The 14,323-nt window shown below is 38.9% G+C and overlaps 1 long non-coding RNA gene across 1 annotated transcript in view; it reads right to left on the bottom strand.

The window, feature by feature from the left end:
- Positions 1-14,323, bottom strand: part of LOC118143619 (uncharacterized) — a 33,118-nt gene that overhangs the window by 14,990 nt on the left and 3,805 nt on the right. The window lies entirely within an intron of this gene.

Here is a 14,323-nt window from a genome sequence, read left to right as displayed (position 1 = left end):
GTGATTCTTCTCCTTTTGAGTGATAGGGTTTATGTCACCTCCCACCTATCTGGGTGGGACTGTGACATGTCCGTAAGCAATAGAGTATGGATGACCCAATGCTGCATGTGTTCTGAAGTCAGGGCAGAAAGCCGCTGCTGCCTTGCTCACTGGACACTCCATTTTGGAGCCCCGAGGGCCTTGCAAGGCATCCAGCTACCCAGAGTCCACCAACACCTGAGGACATCATGCTGCTGGGAGCCCAGGCATAGGTGCTCCTAGTGATGATCCTAGTCTCTGACTCCTCCCAGCCCAGATACCACACATGATGAATATTGGAGTCCTCAGATGAATGCAGGCACCAGCCATTGAGTCCCCTCTAACTCTGAGTCTTCCCCACCACAAGTCCTCACCCATCATGGAGCATAGAGAAGCCGTCTTGCTCTGCTGTGTCTGTGTTTCTAAACCTTAAACCCATAAATATGACCAAATGGTTATTGTTGCATGTGACTAAGTTGGGGATTGCTTGCTATTTAGCAAGTTGATAGAATGTACACGTGCACAGAGAAAAATTTCTAAGTCTTTGAGTAAAGATATCCATTTAACTTTGTTTACAAAGCACATCCTTCGACCACCGATCTCCTTTTTCAGGCAGTACTTATTAACATTATGGGAAACTATTAGTCACTAAAACTCATTTTAAACATAATTTCAGCTTTTATTTTAGAGTCAGGGTGTACATGTACAGCTTTGTTACATGGGTATATCGTGTAATGCTGAGGTTTGGAGTATGAATGATCCCATCATCCAGATGCTCAATAATTAATTTTTTCAACCTTTGCCTCCCTCCCTCCCTTTCCCCACCAAGAAGTCCCAAGTGTCCTCTGCTGCCATCTGTGTGTCCATGTGTTTCCAGTCTTTAGCTCCACTTTTAATGAGAACATGCAGTATTTGGCAAAACTCATTTTAGAAAGTGCTACCTCATCTTCTGTGACAGAAGTGATTTTTAAAGTGATGAGCAGGAATCAGAATTTTGTCTAGAGGATACAAACCAGCTGAAGGATTTGGGCATTTAGAACAACTTAATTCAGTTGAAGCTGTTGATCTAGGAGTCCAGGACAGGTAAAATTAAGAATTATTTCTGAAGAATTTTTTACTTACATATTGATATTTATATTTTAACATCTATTTAATTTGCATGGTTTGCACTGTAGTCAGGAATTATAAGTACTATGCCTTGGTTTCCACAGGTGTGAAATTGGGCTCAGGATGGTTTCTAACTACAGAACACTTGTGAGAATTAAATGTGAACAGTATCCAAGCACCTGACACAATGCCTAGTACATAGCAGTCAATAAATATGTTACCATTTATTAACAGAATATAAAAAATTCTTTACAGTGACCGTAGTGTTATTAGTGAATGCTTATCAGAACAATAGCATTGGCTGGGTCACTTAAACCAATATTGTCCCGTTAGTCAGTCATCCCATAGAACAGAAAACATAATAGAGAGTAGAAAAGGAAAAATATCAGTGCTTTGGGAGACAGAAGTGGAGAGGATCACTTGATCCTAGGAGGCTGAGGCTTCAGTGATCCATAATCGCAGCACTGCATTCCAGTCTGGGTGAAAGAGCAAGACCCTGTCTCAAAAAGCCAAACCAAAAACAACAACAAAACAAAGGAACAAAAAATGACGAATACAATAAAAAAGTGAGGCTATGACATTAGAATTAGAATTAAAACGATCTAGTTAGAATATGGAGTATAATGAATTTAGCAAGCACCAGTGTTGTCTACCTGGGAGAGTGAAGTATGCAGCAATGTTTAAATTGTCTTTATAATTACTTCTACCTAAATGAGGAATGCTGTTAGGATGTAACTATAGCTTCTAGGAGAATGGTTTTCCCTTCAGTATAAACCAAAGCATCTATGTTTTTGCTTATCCAAAGGTTGGATAAAGAGGAAGTTTATAATTTCCTTCCAAGAGGTCATAAACTTCCTTAAGATAAATACAGCAACCAACTGTGTCATCTAATTGCAGGATGTTGTAGGCATGCTAATAGGACTGAGAAACTCTGCTTAAAAGCAGTTCTCCTTGTGACATGTAGCGTGGGAAACCTCACATTTTTTGGCAATTGTTCACTAAACTTCAATTTGAGGCTCAATAAAGAGTCTTTAAAGATCATTGTACTAACATGTAAGTAGTGCCACATTTGGGGACACATCTGTTCTTAATTATCTTTAACTTGGCCCATAATCCAGAAGGCGCCAAATAGTCCCAGCAGAACTTCAAACATGTACCACCATGGACAACTCCATCTTGTTTTCTAACTTTACTAGCAAATGATACCCACAGAGTAGGGCCTGACCATAGAAACACCTTCCCTTCTAGGGAAAGTTATAAAATTTGGCAGATAAAAACAGAATTCCTAGTTAAATTCAAATTTCAGATCAAAGCCAAATAATTCTTAGTATAAATATGTCCTATGCAATATTTAGAACACATACTTTTTTTAAAATTCTTCAACTGAAATTCAAATTTAACTGAGTGTCCTGTGTTTTATCTAGCAACCCTACGTTTTGAGTACAATGGAACAAAGACTAGGCCAGGCCCAGGTCAGACATGCAAACCAGGCACAAAGGTTCTTCATGAATAGCCAGCAGAAAATGGAGGATGATTGTGTAACTGGCAGGACTACCAAATACCACCCATGAACTGAACAGCTCATGTACCCAAATTGAGAGCTTAATTTTTTTCCTCTCTCTCTTATGCCTTTGCTTGCTCATGGCAGTCTGGGATGTGTGAGGCAGTATGAAGTGCAGCAGACCCAGACAGGAAATGAACCGTGTGGGTGCTGTTCTGTTGAGTTACAGCTTCCCATTGCTGGGTGCCCTGTGTTGGGGCACTGGATCCCCATATAACCATGCAACAGAAACCAGAGCAGTTCGGGAACTGGGTCTTGGCGACAACAAACAAAGGATCTGTTGAGAATGATAGAATCGACTCTCTGGGATCACAAGGATATATGCTGTTTGCTTTGAATAGTTGATATAAACATACATGTTTTCAAGATATAACTAATACATGAGAAGTTGACAAGTTCCATTTCTTCTTCCCCAGAGAAGCTGAGGGATGCGTAGCCAGGGGATATTCTTTTTCTAGTTATGGACTCTGCTTGACTCAAGATTTTGATGATGGAGCCCCAGGTTGTCAAAGTTCCTAGACCCTTTGTATCAGTAATCTCATGATCAGTCTTTGCTTTTCTACCTGGTGAAAGTTAAAATGTAGTTGGTGCATTCAGAACTGTGCAGTATCTGGTGCATGGGCTTGGGAGCCTGCTGTCTGAGCTCAGCTCCTGCTCTGCATGTACAAACTGAACAAACTTGTCTTCTCCATTGTCCATTGGTTGTTGTGAAGATTGAGTAACTTAGCACATTGTTCTTAAAACAAGCGCTGATACATGGGAATCGATTTTATTTTACTCTATTTTTTAATAAATATTCTTTCCCTTGAACAGGACCCTGGGTGATCTCTGGTCAGACCACAGAGGCTGGGCAAAACCATTGCTGTGTGGTTTCTCTCTGAGCTGAGTTCTCCACATTCTCTATGATTTTGCAGGCCACTGGTTCTAAGCGTGCTTCCAGAAGACACCAGTAGTTTTGATAAAGTCGTCTCAGTGGCACTTGGGCCATAGCATGTTTTAAACTCTCTGCAGATAATTCTAATATTCATCAAGAGGTGAGAAGCATGGATGTAGAAAACACTTTGTTCGGGTACAGGATGTGCTTGATTTATGCTAAGATGGAAGTGATTTTCCTGTCCTTAATCTGTACCCAGGCAAACTCCCCCAGAATAGACAAATTCTTCACCAGGGGTTGACTCATCTTTTGCCTACCATTGTCATGGGCCACATAAGCACTCTATGAGTAAGAATAACCCAACTGAAAACTCTCTTGGGAAGTGATTTGGAGTTAGTCCCCTGACAGTCCTGTAAGATATCCTGGAAGAGGCTGGTCTAGAAAAGGCACAAATCACAGTATTCTCTACATGTTCTGGCCAGGCCTCTTGGAGCAGAGACCCTGTCAACTGGTGAGCAACAAATTGTAGATACTCAAGCCTTAACTGAAGGAGGCCTGTCTGGGGATGTTTTGTGCTTCTCTCCATCTATCAATTCCTTTTACTCTCCACAGAACAGCCCAGATCCAGGGGTGATTTGACATACAATAAAGTCGTTTCTGGATAGAGTTTACTTTTACCTCTAACTGCTAGACACCCAAGTTAACCAGTTTCAAGGAGGTGGTGGAGGACCAGAGGGGACAGGGAGGACTGAGGAGGGCAGAATTGCAGCTGTACTCCACTGCACTCCCCGGAATGCGGTCAAGTGCAGACTGACCAGGTGGCTTTTCACAAGAAACTTACCAACGGAGACAGGAACTGCTAACTAGTGTCTCACACCTTCCCAGGTTCTGCTTAGGGAAAACAACCCTTTTCTAGAGAGGGTTAGGTTTTAACCAATGTCTTATAACACTTGTTCCTCCTAGATGAGTGGCAGAAGGCACCAATCACCTTGAACTATTTCACATGCACAAATTCAGAGACAATACAAAGCATGTTTTAAATATTTAAGACAGACTCATCTAAGAAGTTTCAACAAAAACTGTATTAACTAGACAAAACAAAAACCAGAGTTTATTTATAATGGCTTACAAAGAAAAAAACCTCTTAAAAATAATTAAACTAATTACATTTGGCTATTTTTAGACCAATCCCACCAAAATCCAGTATCCAAATCATCAATTTAAAACAATGTGTTTACAACGATAATACGTGTGTTCATGCCTTCTGATGTCTGGGAGGGAAAGAGCGGGCAGAGGAAGAGGGAAAGTATCATAGAGTTCCTATTGCAGGGGTGGTGAAGGAAGCCACAGCTGATGGGGGAGGTTTCCAATATTGCCCCCTGGACACCATCTGCTGTAGATCATGCCAAGATAAGACTAAATGTTTGCTGTACCTTAAAATTCACAAACACACTTGACATGCAATAGCCCATGTGTTTTAGTGGGAAAATTAGGGTCTTGATCTTTCCATTTCAAAGATTAGAAACTACGTGCAGCAAAGAGTCAATTTTTTAGCTTTGCTAGCTTTATTGTGTTCAGATATTTCCTCCTCCTCTTCCTGTCTTGGGGCAAGATAATACTAGTGAAAGGTAGCAAAATATGTCACCCCAAAATATGCCATTTGGGCATAAGGATCATTTAGAGCTGAAGGTTGTTGAAAAGGAGCAGCTGTAAGGAGATACTTGCCTAAAAGCAGAACATAAACTTACAAAGCTCTCCCTCCCCTCCTCACAAGAAAGGACAAAGATCGGTCACCCAAGATGACCTTAGACCCTTATCAGCCCGGAGACACCAGAGGAGCCAACCTCACAGACTTTACTAACTTGTCCATCTACCATGAGTTCCCGTATACCGTATTGCCTTTCCATAATTTGGCATCCATGAAGACTCAACGGGCTTTTATTTTGCCCTGTCACTTGCCTTAAACATGCATATGTTTTATTGAAGATGCTGTATAGATTGGAGTTCTAAGCCACCTCTGTTGTGCCGAACCCCTATTAGTCTCAATAGGGAAGGCACCAAGTTCAAGAGGCTGAAGAAGAGACCCAGAGATAGCGAACGAGACATGGAGTTTTATTAGGAGATTACATATAGGAGAGAGAGTCCAGTGGCAGAGGGCTGGCTAGGAGAACCAACTTATGTACAGAAATGTTCCAGGGGCAGTGGGCTAAACAAGGTATCTGCCTTACACACAGTCCAGTGGTGGTGGGCTGAACCATATATCTTCTTTACATGTAGTCCAGTGGCAGTGGGCTAGACAGGATAACTGCATGGCACAGTGGCAGTGGGCAGGGCAGGAAAACCACACAATATGCAGTTTATAGAGCATTTTCACTTAACAGCCTCCACCTGGCAGCCCTCATTGACCCTAAAACTCAGGGCTTCAATCCCCTATACAGTCTGTGTTATGCAGGATGGGCTAGAGGGGCTCAGATGTTCATCATAGACAAGAAACTCATCTTCAGTTGACCATGTCCGGATTCCTTGGCTTGGAACACACATTTAGGTGCATCTATCAGGGTTATTCTAAGGATGTGCTTAAGTTATTGCTGTCAGCGGCATTTACCTGCCATCTCACAGAGAGTTTCTTTTTCCCTTGGTTTTCTCCCATGTGTATAAACAAATATGCATGTTAATAAACTTCTGTTCATTTCTCTCATGCCAATCTGTCTTTTGTTATAGGTGTCCCAGCTTAGAATTTAGAAGGGCAGAGGGAAAATTATATTTTCCTCTCCTCCTGTTTCTGGCATTCTGTGCTAGGTATATTCTGAGTGATCTAAGCCAATGGTTCTCAAGCCTGGATGAGAATAGAATCATCTGGAGAAATACTCAGGCCTACCTGAGACCAAATGATTCAGAATCACGACAAAGTCTGCAAACCACCAGACACTGGGAGTGGGGCCAGGGCAGAGCAAGCATGCTGGACATCACAACGGGGAGATCTCAGTTCTGTTGGCACCTGATGGATCTCAACAAAAACTTTCCAGTCTCAGTTTCAGTTTTCAAGTGATTTTATTTTAGAAAACCATTTCCAAAAGAATGAGATAAAATGCCACACATAAAGTTCTCTTTCCCTGCTTGACCCCTGACATTGGCTTCTTATCTTTCTCCTCTTTTGGGAACAGCGAGAGCCTCCAGTCTCATAGAGGAATGAGAAAGTGGGACCAGAATGCAGCAATGGGCCCTCCTGAGGCAGGAGAACAGGGTCTGGAGGAAGGAAACCTAAGGCCAATTCTGACTTCTTAGAACTAAATCAAAAGGAAAACCCTAACTCTCCATGCCCAGGCAACAAAAGTACCAGAGACTGTGCCCTGTGCAATCTTCCCATCCCCTATTTTTCTGTGTGGCAGATGAAAAATTGAAAGTACCGCTAATTGGTCTCCTCCTACAACCAATCAGACTGGTCTTGAGCCTAGTCTTTATTTGCATAGGAGTATAAATTTGTAACTTCAGCCTCTGATTGGTCCCCTCCCACAACCAATCAATCAGATGTTTGCATGGAGCGTAACTTCATAACTTCACTTCAGCCTCTGATTTGTTGCAGAAAGTCCATGCAACAAATAGACTTTCTGCTCTGCCCACTGGGGTCTACAGAAAGCCCAGAACAACTTTAGGTCTCAGAAAAATACTGAAGATAACAGAAAGTTCCCACGTACTCAAACTCAGATGCCCCAGTTATTAACATTTATATTAGTATGGTACATTTGTCACAATTAATGAACCAATATTAATACATCATTATTAATCAAAGTTTATAACTTATACAGATTTTCTCAGTTTTTAACCAATATTTTTTTAACTGTCCCAGGATCTTGTCCAGGACATCACATTGCATTTAGTTGCCATGTTTCCTTAGGCTTCTCTTGGCTCAGACTTCTCTTGTTTTTATGACCTTGACAATTTTGAGAATAATTGGCCACATCAGAACATTTCTCTGTTGGATTTATTTCATTTTTCTCATCGTTAAATTGGGGGTATGGGTTTTGGAAGAAAAATCAAAGAGTAAGGTGCTATTTTCCTTCCATCATATTAAGGGTACACAATAATTAGTTAATCTTCCCACTTGAGGGTACAATCCCCAATAAACACCACCCACTTCAAACACCATCCTCAAACTTGGGAGTCTCCAAGCCACCCTCACTTCTGATCATCTGACTACAAACTTGGGTTTCTCATTAACCCCTCAAGTTCAATAATTCACTAGAAATGCTATATTTACTATTATAGCTTTATTATAAAGGTATCAAATCAGGACCAATGGAGAGACATATAGAAAGACCTTTGTGAAGTTCCCAATTGTGAATCTCCCATGTCCTTAGGACAAGGCACCCTCTGTGCACACTGAGGTGTATCACCAATGAGGGAAGCTCACCCCAGTTTTAGTGTGCAGGGTTTTCATTGAGTTTCATTATCTTGGCATGATAGAGGGAATGTAATTGAATTCAGTCCCCAGCTTTCCTCCACTCCCCTAGAGGTTGAGCTGATGTCTTGTGGCTTAAAGCCCTATCACATTGTTTGACTTTCTGAAACAACTAGGTAGGCCTCCATGTTAAAACTATCTAGGTCAACCCTGAGTCACTTGATTAGTAAAAATTCAGATGTGGCTCCAGGAGTCTGGCATGAATAACAAAGATATTCCTTTGACTCAGGAAATTCCAAAGGTTTGGAAGACTTCTCTCAGGAATGCTAGATAAAGATCAGCCAAGTTCATTATTAAATAACAGATGCATACTATTAACATGATTAGCATGACTTGTAACTCTTGATATTGACTAATATCACCTGGCTGAGGTAGCTATTGTCAGGTTTCCTTGCTCCAAAGTTACTTTAAGAAATTTTTTAGCAAGAGAAAAAGTTTACTTACTAGGAGTTCACAAACAAAGCGAATTTAAAATTACTCTTTTTTTCTCTTTCTTTTTCATACCGTACTCTTTGGAAATGTCACCGTACACATATATTCTGTTTTTTCCACTGAAACCCTATTGTTGTTGTGGTAAGATGTTGAGAAGGGAAACGTGCTGTAATGTTATAATTAACTCTTCATGTTTCAGTTAGTCTGTGTCCTTGGGCTATTACTATAAAACATGTTGCTCCCGTATCTGTTAGGTGTGACAGGAAGGCTTGAACAGGCTGTACTTAAGAAAATGCCCTTATCCTTCATGGGAAACAGCTCTGATAATGTTATGGATAATGTTCTGGGTATATTTAATAGTAGTTAACTTTATTCTATCTCCTCGTCAGAGCCAAGTGCAGAGTTCTTGGCTCTTCACTGTGAAACTAACTTATTGGGGTTTCTGGATTTAAAATTTACAAAGGTATGTAGACATACCCTAAGACTGCAGCATTTGGAGCTTTTCATTTTCATGCTAAGTCCACAATCAGTCCCCAGAAATTGGTCAATATTACAATTTTGGTGTTCTTACTAGTTTAGGGTTCCAGAGGCTTCTGCTTCATGTAAGCTGACCTTAGCTATTATTCTCTAGATTTATGTGTCTCTCAAAATTTCCCCTACAGTGGCAATTCACAAATAGTTTTTTCTTTCCTTCTTGGTGTTTCAAAATTTCTTTCATTTTCTTTTCTTTTTCTTTAGAGAACTTTATTCAACCATTCTTTTAATGTAGGTAAGCTGATGACAAATTTCTTATTTTTTTTTTATTTGAGAATTTCTTGATTTTCTTTTTATTTCTGAATTTTTTTTTTTGTGGTTATAGAATTCTATGTTGGAAGATTTTTTTCTTTTAGTACTTGAAAATCGTTGTGTCACTTCCTTCTGGCCTTCCTGGTTTCTAACGAGAAATTAGCTCTTGTTAATAGAAATAAGGTCTAATTTCTCCCTTACTTCAAAATTTTTTATTTCCCTTTAGTTTTCAGAAGATTGTGATGTGTCTTGCTGTGGATTTCTTGAATTTATCTTATTTCTGGTTCACTAATCTTTTTGGATATTTTGAGTCTTTTGCTAAATATAAAAAAAAATTCATAAATTTTTTTTGCCAGTAGCTCTCAAAAGCTTTTTAATTCTATTCTCTTCTGTCCTTTTGGTATTTTGATAACGCAAGTCTGATGTTAGATATTTTGTTGTAGTTCCACATTTAGTGGAGGCTTTGTTCATTTTTTGAGTCTGTTTTCTCTCTGATATGCACAATGACTATCTTCTATTATTTTATTTTCAAGTTCACTATTTCTTTTCTCTGTTCTTTCATTCTAACCACATCTATTGAGTTGTTTTAATTATTATATTTTTGTTTTTAAATTTCCATTTGTTTTTTCTTTAATAGTCTATTTGCTGATATATTTTATTTCTTTGAAGAGATTTAATATTTTTCCTTTTATTTCAAGGGTATATGTAATTGCTATTGAAGCATGTTTCGTTATGGGCATTTAAGTTTCTTGTCAGCTAATTATAAGGCCTGTGTCATCTGAGTTTTGGCATCTGTCAATGTCTATTCTTATTTAAGCTGTGGTTTCCTTGCATCTTAGTAAAATTAGTGATTGTCAATTGAAATGCATACTATGTTTTGAGACTTGATTTTTCTTAAACCTTTGATCACAGAACCTCTGACACCACTTTAGTGAATAAAGTAGAACACTATCTTAGTATTTCCAGGTTGAGATGAAAGTCTAGGTTTGTGACTTGATCTCTGTTAACACCAGGGGGTGGGGAACCCTTCATTATTCTTAGCTGGGTTTGGGAGCTCTGGCTTTCCACTAGGTCTGTGTTGATACTACCTTGACTTGAAGGGACAAGGATGACCTTACTACTGTTCATGTAGCCTCTGCAGGCACTATGTATGGTGACAAAGTCTTCATCTCCACTAAGCCTCCTCTTATACCACCTCTTCATGGAAGGAGAGGGGCATCCTCTTACAACCCAGAGTATGAAAGTTCAGTCACATAGTGGGATCATCACTGACTTGGTGTGACTGCTGGGCAGAAATTTTTGGCTTCCACTCTGCTTTCTTTGACTCTGTCCCAGCAGGGGACAGGATACTTCATTGCATTTGCCTCCCTACTCTAACTTCTTTTCTGGTTAGGATGTAGGTGGGGCTGCAGTTTCTTGTGGTATTTGGTTGGAATGGAGCAGTTCTTGTCTAAGTTTTCTGCCTTTTTAGAATGACTCTTTTTTATCCTTTGGCAAAGAAAGCAGCCTGGTTATTCTTGGGGTTCTTTTGTCTGCCTCTACTGAAAGTTTCATTTTCCAGTTTTCCTAGCACCCAATCTGGAATATGTGAGGTAAGGAAACTCTCTGCTCTGTTGTCCCTTGGGAAGTCCCTGGCTCATCTGTCTTCTGTCCACTCTCCGGGGTCTTCCAATGATTGATGTTTATGTATAGTGCCCAGCTCTACTTAGTAGGTAAAATAGGGAAGCATATGTTTACTCCGTGTCTCCAGAGGCAGAAATATATCCTCTGAAGTAGAATTATCTAGTTATATGTACCCTATGTATAAAATCTTTCACATGTGACGTTTTTCTCCTTTCTTCCCCATTTTGGGTACTTTTTTTATAATTAGGAAGGATTGTGTAGCAGATTTTGCCAGTTTCCATATAATTAGATGGCTACTTCTTGCAGGCTTCTGTGACTCTCTTAATAGAGGTTTTCTCTAGCTACAGGAACATGCACAGAAAATATTAGAAGTACGGTTGCAGTAATGCTCTCAAGGGCAGCTCTCAACAAAGAAGAAATGGACATAGATGGATAAATACTCCAGCTCCCTTACCATTTTTGTAGGTTAATTCTCAGGTATGTTTTGCATAATCTACCAAAGATGTCAATTGGAATTAAGCCAAAATTGCCTAAGGGATTAGTATACTAATGAACACACCTTATATTTGTGTCTTTCCCTTTGTTACATTACTTTCTCATTCCCATACCAGATCTTCTTTGGTCACCTTCCCAAAAACTACCCTCTCTCCAGTCTTGTCTCACAGTGGTCTGTTTTAGAGGCAATCCATGCTAAGGCAGTTTATAACTCTAGATCAATGTAGTTACAATATTCATAGTGCTTTTCTTTTGTCATCCCCTATTGTTTTACTACTGTGAGCAATAATATACTTAGTAAACTTATTTTTATTCAACCTTCTTCCCACTTTTAAGTTTAGCTAACACTGTTGAGTTAATCTGTGAGCTTATTCATCCTTCAGCCTACTCTATTTCTCTTTCCTTTTTGTTAATTGTATTTTGTTGCACTGTCAATCTAATATTACCTAATATTTTATAACCCATTTCTTGAAATATTAGTCTTAATTATACAATTAAATATACTCAGTTATCACCCTAGATATTATGGCAAGTTTTCTTTCATTATTTTTTCATTCTTGTTCTCTAATAAGTTTTATAGGAAGGGCTCATGGGAAAAACAGTCTCTATGTCTATGCTCCTTTAAGTTTTGAACCCATTTTTTTGCAAACTCTAAGAATTAAGGACTTTTTGCAATATGTTAAATTCAATGCTTATGCTTTCTTTCCTTTAACATAGTTAACATAACTCTATGTGACTTCTGCTATGCAATGTTGGTATCAAAAGGCTAATGCTACTCTCTTTCCCAGAGGATAACCTTATAATTTGTTGTTCAAAGCAGGGCACTTGAGAATGTAAAAGAAGGTGCTGTTACCAATAAAAACAGGACAACAGCTCCCTTTACATACACACATTTTCATTTCAAAATGGCTTTCTCTCCATGTGGATCATACCACATCAAATTCTGTAAGTACACAATGTACCCTTTAACTAGGTATCAACTTGCATTTACCAGTCTTTTGTTTCTTGAAAATATTCTTGAACTACAGTTTTAAACGTTTGCTTTTTCCATTGCTTTCATTTTCTTCACTGAGGAAGTCCATTATATGTATGTTGAATTTCCCTTGCCAGTCTTCTACAGCAGGGATAGGCAGATATTTATAAAAGCATGTTACGCTTTGCAGACCATATATTATCTCTTCCTTTTCTTCTCTTTCTCCTTATCTTCCCCCTTCTTCATTTTTTTTCTTCTTTTTTATCCTTCTTCCTCTTTCATTTTCAAACATGTACAAAATGATTTTCTACTTAAAAAATGTACAAAATGATTTTATGATTAGTAATTACACAAACACAGGATGCAAACTAGAATTGATTCATGATCTGTATTTTTCTGACATCTATACTTACCAAATTTCTCTGAAAGATGTAAAAAATTTCTCTTTCTTTATTTCTGGTACTTTTGTTTCTGACTTAAAACAAATTCTCTACTTTTTGTACCATGTTTCCTATGATGTCTTAGCCAGCTTGAACCGTGATAACAAATTGCAGTAGAATGTGAGGTTTAAACAACAAATGGTTCTTTCTCACAGTTGTGAGGGTGGAGAAGTCCAAGATAAGGGTGTCAGAAACATAGGTTTCATGCTAAGACTTCTTTTCCTTGTTGGTATGTGGCTGCCATCTTGCTGTGTGTTTACATAACTGCTTCTCTGTGAGCCCATTGAGAGAAAGTGAGCAAACCCAAGCTCTCTGGTTTATTTTTTTATAAGGACACTAATCTCATCATGGGTACTCTGTCCTCATTATCTTATCTAACCCTAATTTCCTCCCAAAGGCCAGTTCTGGATACTATCACATTGGGAATTAAGGCTTCAACATATGAATTTGCAGGGGAATACAAACATTCCATAGCAATTGTCATTCCGTAATAATTGGTATTTATTTTCCCTTGAGTTTTTAAAAATGGAACCTTAGTTTCTGAGTATATTTTTAGTTCCTTGCTGTGGTTCTTTCTCTCTCTATTCCTATACTATTATTGTTGTGTTGACCAGGGATTGGCAGAGCTCTCTGTAAAGGGCTGTGAGACCACTATTACAAAGATGAGTTCTGCTATTGAAGCACAAAGGTAGCCATAGACAATATGTAAACTTTTGGATGTTGCTGTGTCCCATTAAATCTCCAGGTACATAGAAAAGCAGTCGGCCACAGTTGTTGTCATAGTATACCAATTCTTGGTATAAACCTTTGTGTTTCAAAGTGGAATCCACAGACAGATAACATCCTTATCACCTGGTAGCTTACTAGAAACACAGTGTCTCAGGCCTTTTCCCAGACTTACAGAACCAGAACCTGCATTTAGCAAGACCACATTATGATCCCCAGGCACATTAATGTTTGTAGAGCACAGGTCTAGGCATATTATTTATAAACTTTTTTTTACTATGTTGTTCATTCATAGATATTTTTTCAATTTCTTAATTCATTTTTCTTCATTTAAAAATGTCCATTGTATCTAATCCATTTCTTTCTGTTGTACTTCTATTTTCTATTAGAAGGTATTTGGTTTTTATATTTTTCTTTTTCTGATTTTTTTCTTTTTTATTTTTTTGAGAAGGAGTTTCACTTTTTCACCCAGGCTGAAGTGCAGTGGCATGATCTCGGCTCACTGCAACCTCTGCCTCCTGGGTTCAAGCAATTATCCTGCCTTAGTCTCTCAGGTAGCTAGGATTACAGGTGCCCACCACCATGCCCCACTGATTTATATATTTTTGGTAGAGACAGAGTTTCACTATGTTGGCCAGGCTGATCTTGAACTCTTGACCTCAGGTGATCTGCCTGCCTTGGCCTTCCAAACTGCTGGGATCACCTGGCTATTTTCTTTCCTTAAAATAAATTTAAATATGTTTTGACTGTAACGTTGTTTTGTTACCCATGCTTAAACAAGATGGGTTTTCCTGAACTACCAGGAAAACACTGAGGAGAGGTTAGGCAG

This window comes from Callithrix jacchus, chromosome 11 (genome assembly GCF_049354715.1).
Source record: "Callithrix jacchus isolate 240 chromosome 11, calJac240_pri, whole genome shotgun sequence".
Lineage (NCBI taxonomy): Eukaryota > Metazoa > Chordata > Mammalia > Primates > Cebidae > Callithrix > Callithrix jacchus.
This window is presented reverse-complemented; position numbering and strand designations above follow the sequence as displayed.